The 17,656-nt window shown below is 41.7% G+C and overlaps 1 non-coding gene across 1 annotated transcript; it reads right to left on the bottom strand.

Annotated features, from left to right (window-relative positions):
* Positions 1-17,064: 17,064 nt before the first annotated feature.
* On the bottom strand, positions 17,065-17,204 carry LOC128591062 (small nucleolar RNA SNORA2/SNORA34 family). The gene has a single exon (XR_008381498.1). It is a non-coding gene; the product is annotated as a small nucleolar RNA SNORA2/SNORA34 family (small nucleolar RNA).
* Between the last annotated feature and the right edge of the window lie 452 nt (positions 17,205-17,656).

Raw genomic sequence — 17,656 nt, 5'->3', positions numbered from 1 at the left:
AAAAACAAGCTGTGGTATATGTATACCATGGAATACTATTCAGCTATTAAAAAAAATGGAGACTTTACATCCTTCGTATTAACCTGGATGGAAGTGGAAGACATTATTCTTAGTAAAGCATCACAAGAATGGAGAAGCATGAATCCTGTGTACTCAATTTTGATATGAGGACAATCGATGACAATTAAGGTCACCGTGGGGGTGGGGAAAGGGGAGAGCAAAGAGAGAAAGGATGGAGGGGTGGGGAAAGGAAGAGCAGAGAGAGGGAAGGAGGGAGGGCCGTGGGGCCTTGGTGTGTGCCACACCTTTTGGGGGCAAGACACGGTTGCAAGAGGGACTTTACCTACAAATGCAATCAGTGTAACCTGACTTATTGTGCCCTCAATGAATCCCCAACAATAAAAAGAAAAAAAAAATAAAATAAAGTTATATTGGTCTACATGGAGCTTATGCTGAATTAAAAAAAGTAAAGAAGAAAAAACAAACAAAAAAGAATTTAGATATCTTATGATCTTACCTGGCATGATTTATGTTATCTTCACCTCCACCCTAACTTTGGAGGAGAGAACAAGTCTGGACCCAGGCCCAGGTTCTGGAGGAAAGACCAAACCCTGCTGGAGGGCACTAGGGTCATCCTCTGGAAAGACCACACTTGGAATTAACAAACTATTGCTGCTGGGGTCCGCCTCCATAACCACATGGTCCAGTGTCTCCCAAAGGGACTAAAGAAAGCTGTCCATAAGGCTGTCAATTATGACAAATTAAAAGAAATAACTCAGAAACAGGATCAAGATCCTGCCCAATTTTTAGCCCGTCTTAACAAAGTCTTCTAGCACTATACCACTGTATCACCGGAGAGCAACAAAGGCAGACTCATTATTGGCATGCATTTTATCTCTCAGTCTGCACCTGGTATCTGAAAAAAATCTCCAAAAATCCCCCCAGGGTCCTCAGACCCTCTAGTGGCCTAGCCTTCCACGTCTTCAATAAACGAGAAGAGGCCTCTAAATAGCAGCCCCTTTCAGAGCTCCAGTTATTAGCTTCTGCCATTAGACAAAACCTGGCTACTTCTCAAAACTCCTCTGGGCAGTCTGAAAAAAGAAAATCTCCCCTGGGACCATGTTTTAAATGCAGTAAGCCAGGTACTGGGCAAAGCTGTGCTCAAATCCAAATCCTCCCCCTAAGTCATGCCCAATCTGCGGAGGTCCTCACTGGAAGTTTGATTGCCCAGGTCCTTCTGAGGATCTGGTTTGCAGCCACTCCCAGGACCTGGCTGAATTTCTTAACCTCTTGGGCTTAGCTTCTGAAGAGTAACAGTCCCTGGAGAATCAGGATGCCCCCTGGATGATCATGAAAACTGAACTCTGGGTATTTTTGCTAGTGGAAGGTAAGCCAATCTCTTTTCTGATAGATGGAGAATGAATCAAACAGAGACAAACATATTGAATCATCTAATCCAGTGGTTCTCAACCTGTGGGTCACAACCCACAGGAACTGTATTAAAGGGCATTAGGAAGATTGAGAACCACTGGTATAATCCTTATTTGATTCCTGGCCTGCTTGATTATTTCCTATTTTAGAGCCACTAATTATGATCTGTCTCATTCTCAGTTTCAGACCAGTAATTCTCCACCTCATCTCCCAATTTATTGACCAGGCAGTCACCCCTAAAACAACTGCTCATATCCTCTACATGCATGGATATCAACCATTCGGACTGAAGACCCAAGAGTGTTCCTGTAAAAACCACTCCCTCCCGCCTCCCTTTTCCTTATAGGCAACCCATGCCAACCCTCAGCCCATAGGAAGCAGTCAAAGAGACACCATGCCTGCTCATCACCCTGACTAAAAAGACCAAGATGATAAGGCCGAATGTAGGGACCCACCCAAATAGAATGTCCCGCACAGGAAGGAAGGAATGTGCCATGAATGTACCCTCCAAACTTTTATATTCCCATCTACCTTAACCCATGTGCTGACTCCTTTCTTGGACTCAGCTTGCTTGCACCTGAGTGGAATAAAGCCTGCCGTGCCCACACAGAACCTGGACTCTGATTCCTTTTGTTCATGTTTTGGAATAATCTTTCATTTTTGGTCCTTAACCTCTCACATATAAACTTCTATTTGCTTTTCTCTTGTTAATCTGTCTTTCATTACAGAAGTCTCAGCTAAGAACTGCGGAGAGTAGAAAGAAAATTTATTTTTCCTCTCTCACACTTGTGAAGCCAGAAAAGCAGGCTACAAGATGGAGTCTAGGAAGTTAAGCTGAAGCAGTACAATGAATGTAGTCTGTTTAGTTCAAATTCCTCCCCACACAGCGTTCCCCCTAGATTATCTAGTTAAGGTTTCACTATGATTGTAAGGACATTTCTTTCAGGAAACTCTGAGGGGGTAGTCACACATAGAAAATAGGTATGGTGATATTGGTAAAGGTTACTTTGATGATACGATGTTTTCTCTGATGATTCTCTTGGATATTTTGTTAAGTGAAAATCACCTTTCTGTTGTTTAAACATTTTGCCTTGTTAGAATGAAGACTACTTTGATGTTACTCCCTATCAGATAATGTTAAAATCTTCTAAGTCTGTTTCCTTGTATTTCATTATGAAAGTTATTAGAATTATAACTGAGGCAGAACAGAATTGAGAGGCTACTCTCACTGTTCTCCAGAATTGCTGGCCTTCTGACAAATCAAGCTTGTTTAGACCTAAACCCCATCTTGGCATATTGGCTGGACATTGAGAGGCGTCTGGACCCTCTTCATCCAGTAACACTTGCACTTGGCAAAAGTTTTAAGTTAGCACATAAAAATGTAGAGGGAAATTAAGTTTTCTTTGCACATCAACCCCTAATTTTCCCCAAAAGCAATAAGTGAGAGTATTTTCTGGTATAGGCAATCAGAGCCAATCTTTTCAAATCCAAATGTGTGTGTGTGTGTTTGTGTGTCTGTCATCTTTTTGGTACACACTAATTTATTAGATAGAAAGGAACAGAGAAGGAAGGAAAGGCACCAGAGCCTTTGGCAGGGGTAGAGAACCAAGTGAGAAATCTCCTGTGTGGGTCTTTTTGTCTAGAGATTTTATACTGTTTTGGGAATTACACTTGGCCAGGAGTTGACAGACTTCAGTGTTGAGTAGTAACTAAATGGAGGTATTAACAAACGAAGGCAGCTCTTTCAGCTGGGGTGGGGTGGGGGGGGGTGGGGAAGCAGCAGGAGGTCCCCTCTAGAAGGGACCTAACTTACATGAACTACTAAAAAAACTGCTTTTCTCCTGTCTTACTTGTGTTCGGAGAGTGCAGTTTGGAGAGAAAGAAGTCTGCTTGGGCCCAGAAAATGGGGGTCCTTGTACAGCCCTGAATGAGGGAAGCCCTGTATCAGGATTAATTCTGAAATAGTAGAATTGCTGGACCAGATTAGGTACACTTTTTATTTTGATACATATTGACAAAATTTCCTCCCAAGAAGGCTTACGAATTGGCATTTGTAGGGGAGGAAAAAAATTGTTTTCTCTCTACTCACCTAGGTTCTATGGCTAGGATCCATGAATCACACCAAGGAAAAATAGATTAACAAGGGAAAAAAGTTTTAATTATACATGTATGCATGGGAGTTCAGAAAGAAACATATGGCTCAATGAGGTGGCTTTGTGAACTAAAACAAAATCTTATGGCTCCCTCTTCCGTGACTGACTGACTAGACCACCTCTCCCCTTCTCAGAGTGTCCTCAGTGACTTATTAACAGGCCTAAGGCTATGCAAGACGTACCTGCAGGTCCTCAATATAGATAACAAACCACTTGAGTCTGTCTGGTACTTTGTCTCTAATTAACAGACCATTCATCTGAAGCATTCCTTTCCACTGACTCCTGGTCTTTCATCAGCTAAAGAGTCTATAAACCCACCTAAAACGCTCAAGTTTCCACTTCCAGATGTTTCACCTTTTTGGCCCAAACTAATATATGTTTTCCACACATTGATTTATGACCTCACCTGTAATCCCTGTCTCCCTAAAATGTATAAAAACAAACTGTAACCCCACCACCTCCAGTCCAAGTGCTGAAGGTTTCTTAGGTGTGGCTCTGGGTCATGGTCCTCAAATTTGGCTCAGAACAAACCTTCTTACATAATTTTACAAAGTACAGCTTCTTTTCCATTGACAGCTTATATGCCACATAGGTTAACAAAGGGTCTGGGGCTTTGGGGTAGGACAGCGAATTATGGGACAGGAGGGGAGGAAATGTATAGTAAATAATGATTATCTTATTGTGCAGGTAAGAGTCTCTTAGCATCCTAGAATCATCTCTGGAAGTAGCTTTCTCCCTGGTAAGGAGTCATCTTTACAAATAGAAATTCCCTTTACTAAAAGGGAAATTTATACTCTGTTTTTCGTAGCTTGAGGGAAGTAAAGATCTTTTCCTGTGTCTACTGGTTCTCCATTGCCTTTAGCTCAAAATATTCCGTATGCCAAAATGGCATATTTTGGGGTCACATTATTCTTCATGCCCACACCAGCAATCCATCAAAGTTGTTTTTTCCTCATACCCCTGCTAACACAGTTAGCGCAGTTTTTTGATAGAGCTGACAGATTCTTCTTTCCTTCTCTCTTCCATCCATGGAAAGTGAGGTTATTAGAGACTCTTATTTTGTCAACCTCAGTAGAGTGCTGTGGCATCACAGCTCACAGCAACTTCCAACTCTTGGGCTTAGGCGATTCTCATGCCTCAGCTTCCCGAGTAGCTGGGACTACAGGCACCTGCCACAACACTCAGCTATTTTTTTGTTGCAGTTTGGCTGGGGCCGGGTTTGAACCTGCCACCCTTGGTATATGGGGCAGGCGCTCTACTCACTGAGCCACAGGCACTACCCAAAAGTGAGGTCATTATATAATAGTAGTCAACTTTCACAAAAGAGGTTGTTATTGCTTAAATAATGCAGCTCTTCTTGCTTAACTGCTCCTGTTTTCTGAAGGTACAGGAGCTTCAATATTTAGAGAATGAATGCAGTGGAATCCATCTGTATCAATCTCGTATTTGATTCTAATTTGAGTGTATGCATTGTCCGAAGTCTCACTACTGAAAATAAAAGGACATAGCTTTTGCCTCTAGGTTGCTCAAATTATTTACAGTTAAAACGAAAACAAAAGACCTGGAAACATTTACAGTAAGGTGCTTTGAAATATATATGGACACAAACATGTACGTGGATATGTATAACTTTTTGGCATGCACAGTCGTATGAACATCAGCATATGCTTGTTTGCTGAAGATCTGAATGAAGTCAGAATGTGATGAAAAAGAAAGGAATAGGGTCCGCAAACTGCGGCCCGTGGGCCACATGAGGCGGTGTTTGTTCCCGCTTTGTTTTTTACTTCAAAATAAGATATGCGCAGTGTGCATAGGAATTTGTTCATACTTTTTTTTTTTTTAAACTATAGTCTGGCCCTCAAGTGGTCTGAGGGACAGTGAACTGACTCCCTATTTAAAAAGTTTGCGGACCCCTGAGAAGCCCTCCTTTTGGTTTGCAATTCTGACGGAGTGAGGAGGAGATTGGAATTGAGGAATTCTTGAGAAGAGTGTAGCTGGCTTTTAGGGGTTTGGCTGTGATAAGAAAGGAGAAAAAGGGAGTCGATGGAAAACAGAAGACACAAGGCGCAGGGAAAAAAGATTGAGATGGATGCTGAGGAGGCTGGGTTTTCAGGCGTGGATGGAAAGCGGGGAGGACACTGTAGATAAAGAGGGGAGTAGATAATTACTGATGCCAATAGACACAGAGCAGAGGAAAGAGGAGTGGAAGGAGTTCCTTTAGTAGAGGGAGCACTTGAGAAGAACCAGGTATAAACCTCTGGATCCACCACCACTGGCCTGTGACCTCTCCAGGTCTAGATTTTCCTGTTTGTAAAATGGGAGTATTTTTGGTTATGTTGTAGCTTTGGAAATGAAATGGTATAGAACGTGTGAAAGTGTCCAACACAGGGCCTGAAACAGTCATCTCTAGTAAATAGTAGTTGATATGAATCTAAAAGCTAAAGGTTTGAGACGCAGGCAGATGTCTGGTCACACAACCTTGGGAACAGGACACAGTGTCAAAAGTGAGTGGTGTTAGGAGATGTGGGAAGGAACAAACAAAAATTTTAAGTCAATCTTTAAAATATGGCTTTAAAAATAAGTCCCTGCATTAAAGGGATGATTAAAGGGAAAATCCCAAGTGGCTAAATTAAGATGGTTATTTATAGTCAACTAAGACCATTTTTTAAAAAAGTGACCTGTGCTCCATTGATAGGCAGTGGAAGTGGCTCAGGAAAACGTCCAGCAGCCCCAGCTACAAATAGGGAAACACATCAGACAGATGCTATTTACCCTGTGTGCAGATCCCCTTTTAGAAAAGAATGTAAACTTGTGCTTTGTTCTGTATTATTATTATTATTTGGATTCATTGAGGGTACAAAGAATTGGGTCACACTGCTTGCATTTTTTAGGTAAAGCCCCTCTTATAATTGTGTCCCACCCCCAAGATATGTGCCATACACTGTAACCCCCTGTCTCTTACCTGTCTCTCCTCTCCCCACTTGCTCGTTCCCCTACCCCACCCCTTGTATTAGATCATCCACTGTCTTCATGTTAGAATTGTGTACACTGGATTCTTGCTTCTCCATTCTTGTGATGTTTTACTAAGAAGAATGTGTTCCATCTCCATCCAGGTTAATATAAAAGATGTAAAGTTTCCATTCTTTTGTTGTTGTTGTTGTTGCAGTTTTTGGCCGGGGCTGGGTTTGAACCCGCCACCTCTGGCATATGGGGCCGGCACCCTACTCCTTTGAGCCACAGGTGCCGCCTAAAGTCTCCATCTTTTTTAATGCTGAATTGTATTCCATGGTATACCTATAACACAGCTTGTTAATTCATTCCTGGATTGGTGAACATTGAGGCTGTTTCCACATTTTGGTGATTGTAAATTGAACTGTGACAACAAGTCTAGTGCAAATGTCCTTATGATAAAAGGATTCTTTTCTTCTGCGTAGATGCCTAGTAATGGGATTGCAGAATCAAATGAGAGGTCTAATTTGAGGTCTTTGAGGAGTCTCCATACTTCCTTCCAAAAAGGTTGCATTAGTTTGTAGTATCATCACCAGTGTAAAAGTGTTCCCTTCTCTCCACATCCATCTGCAGCTTTGAGACTGTGTTGTAGGCCATTCTCGTTGGGGTTAGCTGATACCACAGGGTAGTTTTGATTTGAATTTCTCTGATGAGTAGGGAGGATGAGCATTTTTCATATGTTTATCAGCCATTCATCTGTCTTCTTTAGAGAAGGTTCTCTTCATGTCTATTGCCCAGTGATATAGGGGATTTTTGGGTCTTTTTTATGGATTATTTTGTTTTTTATAGATCCTAGTTATCAAGCTTTTGTCTGATTCATAATATACAAATATCTTTTTCCATTCTGGTGGTTGTTTATTTGCTTTGGTTGTTGTTTCCTTAGCTGTAGAGAAGCTTTTCAATTTAATTAAGTCCCATTTGTTTATTTTTATTGTTGTTGCAATGGCCACGGAAATCTTCAGAAAATCTTTCCCCAGGCTCATATCTTCAAGTGTTTTCCCGACACTTTCTTCGAGGATTTTTTTTCTTTTTTTTATTAAATCATAGCTGTGTACATTAATGCGATCATGGGGCACCATACACTGGTTTTACAGACAGTTTGACACATTTTCGTCACACTGGTTAACATAGCCTTCCTGGCATTTTCTTAGTTATTGTTTTAAGACATTTACATTCTACATTTACTAAGTTTCACATATACCCTTGTAAGATGCACCACAGGTGTAATCCCACCAATCACCCTCCCTCCGCCTTTCTTCAAGGATTTTTATTTTTTCATGCCTTAGATTTGAGTCTTTTATCCATCTTGAATCAATTTTTTCTTTTTTATGAGACAGAGTCTCACTATGTTGCCCTTGGTAGAATGCTGTGGTGTCACAGCTCACAGCAACCTCAAACTCTTGGGCTCAAGAGAGTCTCTTGCCTAAGACATTTGTATGTGACTACAGGCACCCGCCACAATGCCCGGCTATTTTTTGTTGCAGCTGTCATTGTTGATTAGCTAGCCTGGGCCGGGTTCGCACCTACCACCTTTGGTGTATGTGGCTGGCACTGTAACCACTGTGCTATGGGCACCAAACCAATTTTTTTTTTTTTGAGACAGAGTCTCACTTGGTCACTCTGGGTAGAGTGCCATGGCATTATAGCTCACAGCAACCTCAAACTCTTGGGTTCAAGTGATCATTTGCCTCAGCTTCCCAAGTAGCCGGGACTACAGATGCCTGCCACAATGCCTGGCTACTTTTTAGAGATGGGGGTCTCACTTTTGCTCAGGCTGGTCTTGAACTCGTGAACTCAGGCAATCTACCTCCAAAATATGACCTGAATTATTTCAGGAAAACACAACACCTGGCCTGAATCAATTTTTGTAAGTGGTGAGAGATGCTGGTCCAGTTTCAGTCTTTTACATGTGGTTATCCAGTTCTTGTGAGATAGTGTTGGGACACTATTTATTTTTTATTTTATTATTTTTTTTATTGTTAAATCATAGCTGTGTACATTAGTGCAATCAAGGGGTACAATGTGCTGGTTTCATATACAATCTGAAATATTCTCATCAAACTGTTCAACGTAGCCTTTATGGCATTTTCTTAGTTATTGTATGTAGACATTTGTATTCTGCCTTTAGTAAGGTTCGCCTGTACCCATTCTAAGATGCGCCGTACGTGTGGCCCCACCCATTACCCTCCCTCCACCCTAAACTCCCCCCCTACCTTCCCCTTCCTTGGCCCTTTCCTCATAGTCTTGTGCTATAGTTGGGTTATAGCCTTCATGTGAAAGCTATAATTTAGCTTCATAGTAGGGCTGAGTACATTGGATACTTTTTATTCCATTCCTGAGATACTTTGCTAAGAAGAATATGTTCCAGCTCCATCCATGTAAACATGAAAGAGGTAAAATCTCCATCTTTCTTTAAGGCTGCATAATATTCCATGGTGTACATGTACCACAATTTGCTAGTCCATTCATGGGTCGATGGGCACTTGGGCTTCTTCCATGACTTAGCAATTATGAATTGGGCTGCAATAAACATTCTGGTACAGATGTCTTTGTTATATTGTGATTTTTGGTCTTCTAGTAAACCTAGTAAAACCTAGTAAAGGAATTATAGGATCGAATGGCAGGTCTATTCTTAGGTCTCTAAGTATTCTCCAAACATCCTTCCAGAAGGAATGTATTAGTGTGCATTCCCACCAGCAGTGTAGAAGTGTGCCCTTTTCTCCACATCCACGCCAACATCTCTGGTTTTGGGATTTTGTTATGTGGGCTACTCTTAGTGGGGTTAGGTGATATCTCAAAGTAGTTTTGATTTGCATTTCTCTGATGATTAAGGATGATGAGCTTTTTTTCATGTATTTGTAGATCATGCATCTGTCTTCTTTAGAGAAGTTTCTCTTCAAGTCCCTTGCCCACCCTGAGATGGGATCACATGTTCTTTTCTTGCTAACACGTTTGAGTTCTCTGTGGATTCTGGTTATTAGACCTTTATCGGAGGTATAACCTGCAAATATTTTCTCCCATTCTGAGGGCTGTCTGCTTGCTTTACTTTCATATGTTCTTGACTGTGCAGAAGATTTTTAGTTTGATCAGGTCCCAGTAGTGTATTTTTGATACTGCTTCAATTGCCTGGGGAGTCCTTCTCATAAAATATTCACCCAGGCCGATTCCTTCAAGAGTTTCCCTGCACTTTCTTCAACTATTTTTATAGTTTCATGTCTTAAGTTTAAATCTTTTATCCAGTGAGAGTCTATTTAGTTAATGGTGAAAGGTGCAGGTCCAGTTTCAATCTTCTACAGGTCGCCAGCCAGTTCACCCAGCACCACTTGTTAAATAGGGAATCTTTTCCCCACTGAATGTTTTTAATTTGCTTGTCAAAGATTAAATACCAGTAAGTAAGAAGTTAGTTTCATCTCATGATTTTGTATTCAGTTGCAAATAGCAATGCCTCTATATTTGTGCCAATACCATGCTGTTTTGATCACTGTGGCTTTGTAATATAGCTGCAAGTGTGGTTTTTATTACTTTGTTTTTGTTAATAAGAATTGCTTTGGCTATATGGGTATTTTTCTGGTTTCATACCAAATGATGAAATATTTTTTTCTAAATCTTGAAATTATAATGATGGTATTTTAATGGGGATTGCACTGAATCTGTAGATTGCTTGGGTAGTATAGACATTTTCACAATGTTGATTCTTCCCAGCCATGAGCATGGTATGTTTTTCCATTTGTTAATATCTTCTACTATTTCTTTTCTTTGGGTTTTGTAGTTTTCTTTATAGAGATCCTTTACCTCTTTTGTTAGGTATATTCCTAGGTATTTCATTTTTTTTGAAGCTACTGTGAAGGGAATTGTGTCCTTGATTAGATTCTCAACTTGGCTGTTATTAGCATATACAAAGGCTACTGATATGTGGACATTGATTTTGTATCCTGAGACATTGTTGTACTTTTTGATAATTTCCAGGAGTCTTGTGGTTGACTCTTTGGGGTTCTGTAAGCATAAGATCATGTTATTATCAAAGAGCGAGGGTTTGACCTCCTTTGCACCCATTTGGATGTCCTTTATTTGTTTCTTTTGCCTGATTGTATTGGCTAGAACTTCCAACACTATGTTGAATAGTAGTGACAATAGAGGACAACCTTGTCTGGTTCCAGTTCTAAGTGGAAAAGCTTTCAGTTTTACTCCATTCATTATAATATTAGTTATGGGTTTGTCATACAGCTATGGCTTTGATCAGATTAAGAAATGTTCCACCTATGCTTATGATCTTAAGTGTTTTAATTAGAAAATGATGCTGAATTTTATTGAGCGCTTTTTATGCATCTATTGAGAGCATCATATGTTCTTTGTTTTTGCTTCTGTTGATATGGTGAATTACATTTATGGACTTGTGTATGTTAAACCAGCTTTGTATCCCTGGGATGAATCCTACTTGATTGTGATGAATGATTTTTCTTTGTTCTTTCTTTCTTTCTTTTTTTGCAGCTTTTGGCCAGAGCCAGGTTTGAACCCACCACCTCTGGTATATGGGGCCGGTGCCCTACTCCTTGAGCCACAGGTGCCACCCAGTGATGAATGATTTTTTAAATGTGTAGCTGTAGTGTATTGGCTAGGATTTTGTTTATTAGTTTGTTAGTGAGATTGGTCTTTTTAGTTGAGTCTTTTCCTACTTTTGGCAATGTGACAGTAGAGGACAACCTTGTTCCACGAAGGAAACAGGGTGATGTTTCCTTCGTAGAACATGTTGGGGGAAGATTCCTTCATTTTCAACTTTTTGGAATAATTTCTGCAGTATGGATAAACTCTTCTTTGAAGGTTTAATAGAATTCCGGTGCAAAGCCATGTCAACCAGGCTTTGGTCCATTTTTAGCTTGTATTGCCATTCTCTGAGGTATTACTGTACCAGGAAGGCTCCTGAGTTATTAAATGCAAAATCTGTGAAGGGCAGCACTTTGGATATCTGTACTGGTGCAGCAGCCACAGACTTTGGAGACTTGGTCTCCAAAATATCACCTGAATTGTTTCAGGAAGAGAGCTGCTGTCTTTCTGTGTTAGGAGACTCTGATTTGGACCACAGAGGTGCAGAGATAAGTTGTGTGGGATTTAGGAGCTGCTTCCTCTGTATCAGGTGTTTATTTATTTATCTCACCTCTTCTCTTACAATAACCAGTTATCAGGTGAATTTATCTCTTGTTATGCCCACAGTCACTCGAAAATTGTCCTCCCTCAAGGAATTTTCAAGTTGCGTAAGCTCCCAAGAAGGAAAAACTCAAGATCCCTCCTTGCGGTTTATATTCATATCCATCTTTGCAGATGGCCACAGGTTCCATCTGGTGGAAAATTTGAGAATGCAACCTTCAGCCCTGCCTGCTACCTTAAAAAAAAAAAAAAAAGAAAGGAAACGTCATGGCCATTGATTGAGTGTAACGAAGCCCAGCTGCAGTGGTTTCCTTACCACTAGCTCTTGTGGGGGGAAATGGGGCTATAATCCCAGACCCCTCTTGAGGCATGGAGGGAAGAAACTGTCTGGGTCCTCGCTTGACACCTGGACCCCTCCGTGATGCAAAGTGAAACTCATCAACTCAGGTGGCCAAGAAAAGCAGATGTTTCACACAGCTAAGTGTAAAGTGTGTGGGGGAAATGGCTTTATGGGCCTTTGGCTGAGATGTTCACATTTGAATGTTATACACAGGAAGTCATCAGGTAGTGGAATAATATAAACAGACCTTACTTCATGGAGTAATTTATTTTGGATTGGCAGCAGCAGCAACAACCACCTCTTGCGCAAAGGAACCTAAGGATCTACTTTTTATTTGAAAGATCCTTCCAACCAGGAAGGCCAGCTTGTAATGAAAAGTAGGGGCACAGCTTCCTGAATGCGAGCACTTATTCATCATCAGAGGCGGAGATGTTGATTTGCAGCAATATTTCCCAAAGTACTTCCAGCGGTGGGACTTTCTTCATCTGTCTACTACCAGTGTGAGTAGGGATTATTGTCTCTAGTCAACATGTGGGGAAACTGAGTTTCTGGACACTCAGATTTGCTAAGACCACACAGCCATTAAACAGTGGACAATAAACGAAATAAAGTCTTCTTTTCTATGTCCAGAGCTCTTTCACCCAGCCGGTGTTTCTCAAAGTGTGGTATGAAATGATTTGAGGTGGTGGATGAATGAAAATGGAAACATTTTAATATTTAGGTTTTTATTTTAATCTCTCTTTAAAAGGGGACAGGCGGAATAACCTTGAGGTTAACTCAGGTTAAACTCAAGTTTGGAGCCATCAAACCTGGACTCCACTTATGATTCTGCTACTTACCGTGTGAAAATTTCCTCATTCAGCTAAGCTTCAATTTCTTAATCTGTAAAATGAGAATAATAGCAACCCTATTTCAAAGGATTGTTGTGAGGATTCAATGCATTATATTTACAAAGCACTTAGAATAGTCTAGTACATTGTAGTTCTGTGTTTATTAAGGAAATAGTAAAAATAACACATTAATCTTACGATTGCTGGGATATCTTGAATTTAGAGAGGGAAAAGAGGCATTTATGATTGCCAGCCTGGGCAAAGAGAGACCCCCCCCCATTTCTACTAAAAGTAGAAAAATTAGCTGGTTGTGGTGGTAGGCACCTGTAGTCCAAGGTACTCAGGAGGCTGAGGTAGGAGTATCATTCCATCCCAGGAGTTTGAGGTTGCTGTGAGCTAGGCTGAGGCCATGGCACTTTACCTGGGGCAACATAGCAAGACTGTCCCCCAAAAACAATTTTTTTTGAGACGGAGTGTCACTTTGTTCTTTGTTGCCCTTGATAGAGTGCTGTGGCATCACAGCTCACAGCAACCTCAAACTCTTGGGTTCAAGTGATCCCCTTGCCTCAGTCTCCGCAGTAGCTGGGACTACAGGCTTCTGCCACAATGCCTGGCTATTTTTAGTGGCAGGGTCTCATTCTTGCTCAGGCTGGTCTTGAACTCATGAGCTCAGGCAATCCACTCAATTCGGCCTCCCAGAGTTCTAGGATTACAGGCATGAGCCACTATGTCTGCCTCCCCCACCTCCATGTTATGATTGCATGAATATTTTGAATTTAGAGAAGGCAAAGAGGCATTTAGGATTTAGTATCCAATATACTCAGCCCTACTATGAAGCTAAATTATAGCTTTCACATGAAGGCTATAACCCAACTATAGCACAAGACTATGGGGAAAGGGCCAAGGAAGGGGAGGGGAGGGGGGAGGTTTTGGTGGAGGGAGGGTGATGGGTGGGGCCACACCTACAGTGCATCTTAGAATGGGTACAGGCGAAGCTTACTAAATGCAGACTACAAATGCCTACATACAGTAACTAAGAAAATGCCATGAAGGCTACGTTGAATGGTTTGATGAGAATATTTCAGATTGTGTATGAAACCAGCACATTGTACCCCTTGATTGCACTAATGTACACAGCTATGATTTAACAATAAAAATAAATAAATAAAAAAAAAGAGGGATAGTAATGGTTTTGAAGTAAAACAGGCAGGGAATGGTGTATGAAGAAAATGATGGACTTTGGGACATGCTGGTTTGTACCAGGAAGGACAGTGGCACAAAAGGTTGGGGCCCTTGGGGGGCACAGTTCTGTGTCCCCTGGCTTCCTTCTGAGGGAAGTCAGGTGGTCTGAACCCCCAGCCTGGACCAAGACATGTGCTTGTGTTTTGTATCCTTTTGTCCTCTCATCTTCTCAGGCAATGTTCCTTAGACCCAGCAAGTAGGCACAAAATCTCACCTTAGTGGGAAGTATAGTCACCCCACCAGACCCCAGGACAAGGAAACTGAAGGAAGCCCTTGGTTTCTTACTCTGCCTGTGGTAGTCAGAATTGTCAGAAGCAGGAAGGCCGAAGCCAGACCTGGCCCAGGGTGCTGGAGGCAAGGGGTTTGGGGACAGGGCCGGGAAGGATCAGTTCTAAAAACCAGACACTATGACCATAAAAAGGAGACCAGAGAAGAAAAGCCTTAAAGTGAGTCATCCCCTTTAGACACCAGACAGTTACCTCAGTGACATGGGGGTGGGGGTGGAAACAAAATTTACTGATACCATGATTCTTTGTCATCAAATAGTGGGAGAAAGGAATGAATATGCCATTTGTAGACATTCTCCTGTAATGACAGATTTGCTGTGACCTCCTCCTCCCTGGATTGAATTCTTTGTTCTGGCCAACACCCAGAACATTGGGGCATCTTGGTTTTGTTTACCCGGGTTTTATGCCCGGTTCCCTAATTAGCTGCTTCTCTAGAGTGCTCTTTACTTAAACCTGTGTATACTGACAACATTCTTTTTCCTCAAGCCCCCGCCCCCCAACACAGCCAGCTAGAATCACAGAGCAGGGTGAGGAGGGTGACGTGGCTTCTTCCTTCATGACATCCCTGGACTGGAAGCCACATCAGCTCCATGTCGTTTGTCACTCTGGGCCACCAGGACACTGGAACTTTCAGGTTCTTGTGTAGTCATTTTAGAAATTAGAGCTTTCGGAGAGGCCCCGAGGGTCAGGTCAGATTAGACAACCTGGTTCAGATAAGTTCTTTCTCCTCTGGCTGCTCTAGGGTGATCAAAGTTGATCAGTTGCAGAAGAAAGTGTCAATTTATTGGACAGATTGGTGATAGCTAAGAGAACTGAAGAAATCACTGAATCATTAGGTCTTAGAAGGCAGAGAATATAACAGACAATTCCAGAAGTCTACAATAACAGTAACCAGGACTTCCTGAGTGCCTACTGTGTTCTAGTCCTTGTTCCTCAGACATCCACTGAGCCCAGGACATCCACTAATTCATCTGTTCCTTAAAACAGTGCTATGAGTTATTATTCTGTGGGTGAAAGAGTTTACAAAACCCAATTTTCCTGCAGCATGACAATTTGACGATTGGTTAACTGCCTAACTGTCAATCAGTCATGGAGATGTGTCAGCCATGATGCTAGGCAACATTGTTTATGGCAAAAATGACCCTATGGGAAAATTCGTCCTGGACTGGAGAACTATAAATACCTATGTGGAAGCTATAGTTCTGAGCTTCTCTGACTTTTGCAACCAACATCTGTGTCTGGGGAGACCTGAAAGCTATGTCTGTGGAACTGTTGTAGAAATTACCAGTTATTGGGGGTAGAGGGAGAGGAGAGATCATAAGATTTTTAAGTCAGAGCCATTCCTGCCTGATGTGGATCTCAGCTTCTTATACTTAAAACCTCCTGTGTGGGCTACTGTAAGAGCTCCTGCACTAAAGAATACGTGATATGCTGTCAACTGATGGCAAGTGCTGAGCTTATTGCGAGTCTCAATGTTTATTTGAACCTAAGAAGATCCTGATGGACATTGCATGTTGCTTTTATGCAGAAAAAAAAAAAAAAACTGAGGCAGAGAGAAGTAACCTTACGTGAAGTCATCCATGGTCACATGGATAACAAATGGCAAGGCCATGCTCAGTCTTGGGCAAGCTGTCTCTAGTACCCAAGTGGCAACATGAGCTGCCTCTTACATAATTGGCCTGCCACTTTTTGGAGTCTCTCAGCTCAGGATGAAAATTTCCAAGGAAGAGAGTCCTGAATGGCCTTATTGGGCTGTGAGTCTATCTCCTGGCCAGGATGAGGGCCACATGTATTGATGGAAAATCCCAGGAGGAAAATCAGAAGAAAGGGAGTTGGTGCGAATTGGACAAAAGCAAGGAATGCGCATTTTTCTGGGGTCAGAGAGGGCTCCAGGATAGAACCGGTGAGCGTTGATCTCACCATGTATTTGTTGTTGCTGTGGCTGCTGTTATGGTTGAACACATACCACTCAGGGGAACCTCTCTTTGGTAAATTCTCACAACATCCGTCACCAGATGATAAAAGACATTCAGTTATTCACTCATTCATTTGTTCACTCACTCATTAACAGTATTTAGAGAGCCTTTCGAATGAAAGGGTTCAGCAGTGTGGTTTTTGTGATATCGGGCAGCAAAGGTGTCCCTAGGTAAAACTGTTAAGTAATTCAATGCCTTAGAGGCTGAGAACACAAGGTGTAGGTGATGATAAACAATTAGAGGAAACTGGAGGGATAAAAAGGCTCACAGAGGGGAGAAGCTTTGGAGAGGCTGAGCTTGTTGGGTTGTGGGAGCAGACGGGGCTGGGTCAGGAAGCAGGCCCTGCTCCCACCAGGAGATGACAGGACAGCAGCTGGGCAGGCTCAGAGAGGAGGAGGTTTGGGATGAGAGACAGCAGGGATAACAGGGTAGAATGTGGATATGAAACCAGGTGAGTCCCAGGTGAAGTGCTAGAGAAGATGAGAGCAGAGTTAGTGAGTTTGCAGTGTCGGGAGCATCTGGGGACTGTTTGCTCTCAGGAGATATGCCACAAACCTCTAGAACAGTATTTTTCTTTTCTTTTTTTTTTTTTTTTACTTTTTATTTTTTTATTTATTTTATTTATTTTTTATTTTTTACTTTTTTTTTTTTACATAATGTTTCTTCCAGCTGAATTGGCCATTCACACAGGGATATCAAATAGCCAACAGACCACAAGGAAGACATCACTCTTGGCTCCTGTTTGAAACCAATAGCTACAATAGCAAACCACTAGAACAGTATTTTTCAACCTTTTTTTTTTTTTAAATCTCAAGGCACTCTTGAACCTATAGTTAAATTTCCATGGCACATTTAAATTATGTTGATAAAAAAAAACAGTGAAAAATAAAAGAATATACTTACTGTACTTTGAACTTCTTTCAAAAATAATTTAATTAATGATCTTTAAAAATTTTCATGACACACTGGTTGAAAATCACTGATCTAGAACCACAGTGTCCACTGACGGTAACAGCTCAAGGTTTCTGGGACGGTTGTGTCTGGTGGCTCCAGGCCTGTTAGTCTGGGGCCCCGGGCTGGGAAGGGCCTCTGACACTGTACATCTTTGGATCTGTCCTTTGCTGTCATCCGTCTCCTCCTTCACTTTGCTGTGTGTTCTCTCTGAGCCTTGCCTCCTACTCATCTCATACTTTGAAATCTGTTCCTTCTTCACTCCTAACCCAATGTCTCAAAGTGTCACTGGTTG

This window comes from Nycticebus coucang, chromosome 7 (assembly GCF_027406575.1).
Source record: "Nycticebus coucang isolate mNycCou1 chromosome 7, mNycCou1.pri, whole genome shotgun sequence".
Taxonomy (NCBI): Eukaryota; Metazoa; Chordata; class Mammalia; order Primates; family Lorisidae; genus Nycticebus; species Nycticebus coucang.
The sequence above is the reverse complement of the archived record's forward strand: the minus strand, read 5'-3'. Positions and strand labels throughout refer to the sequence as shown.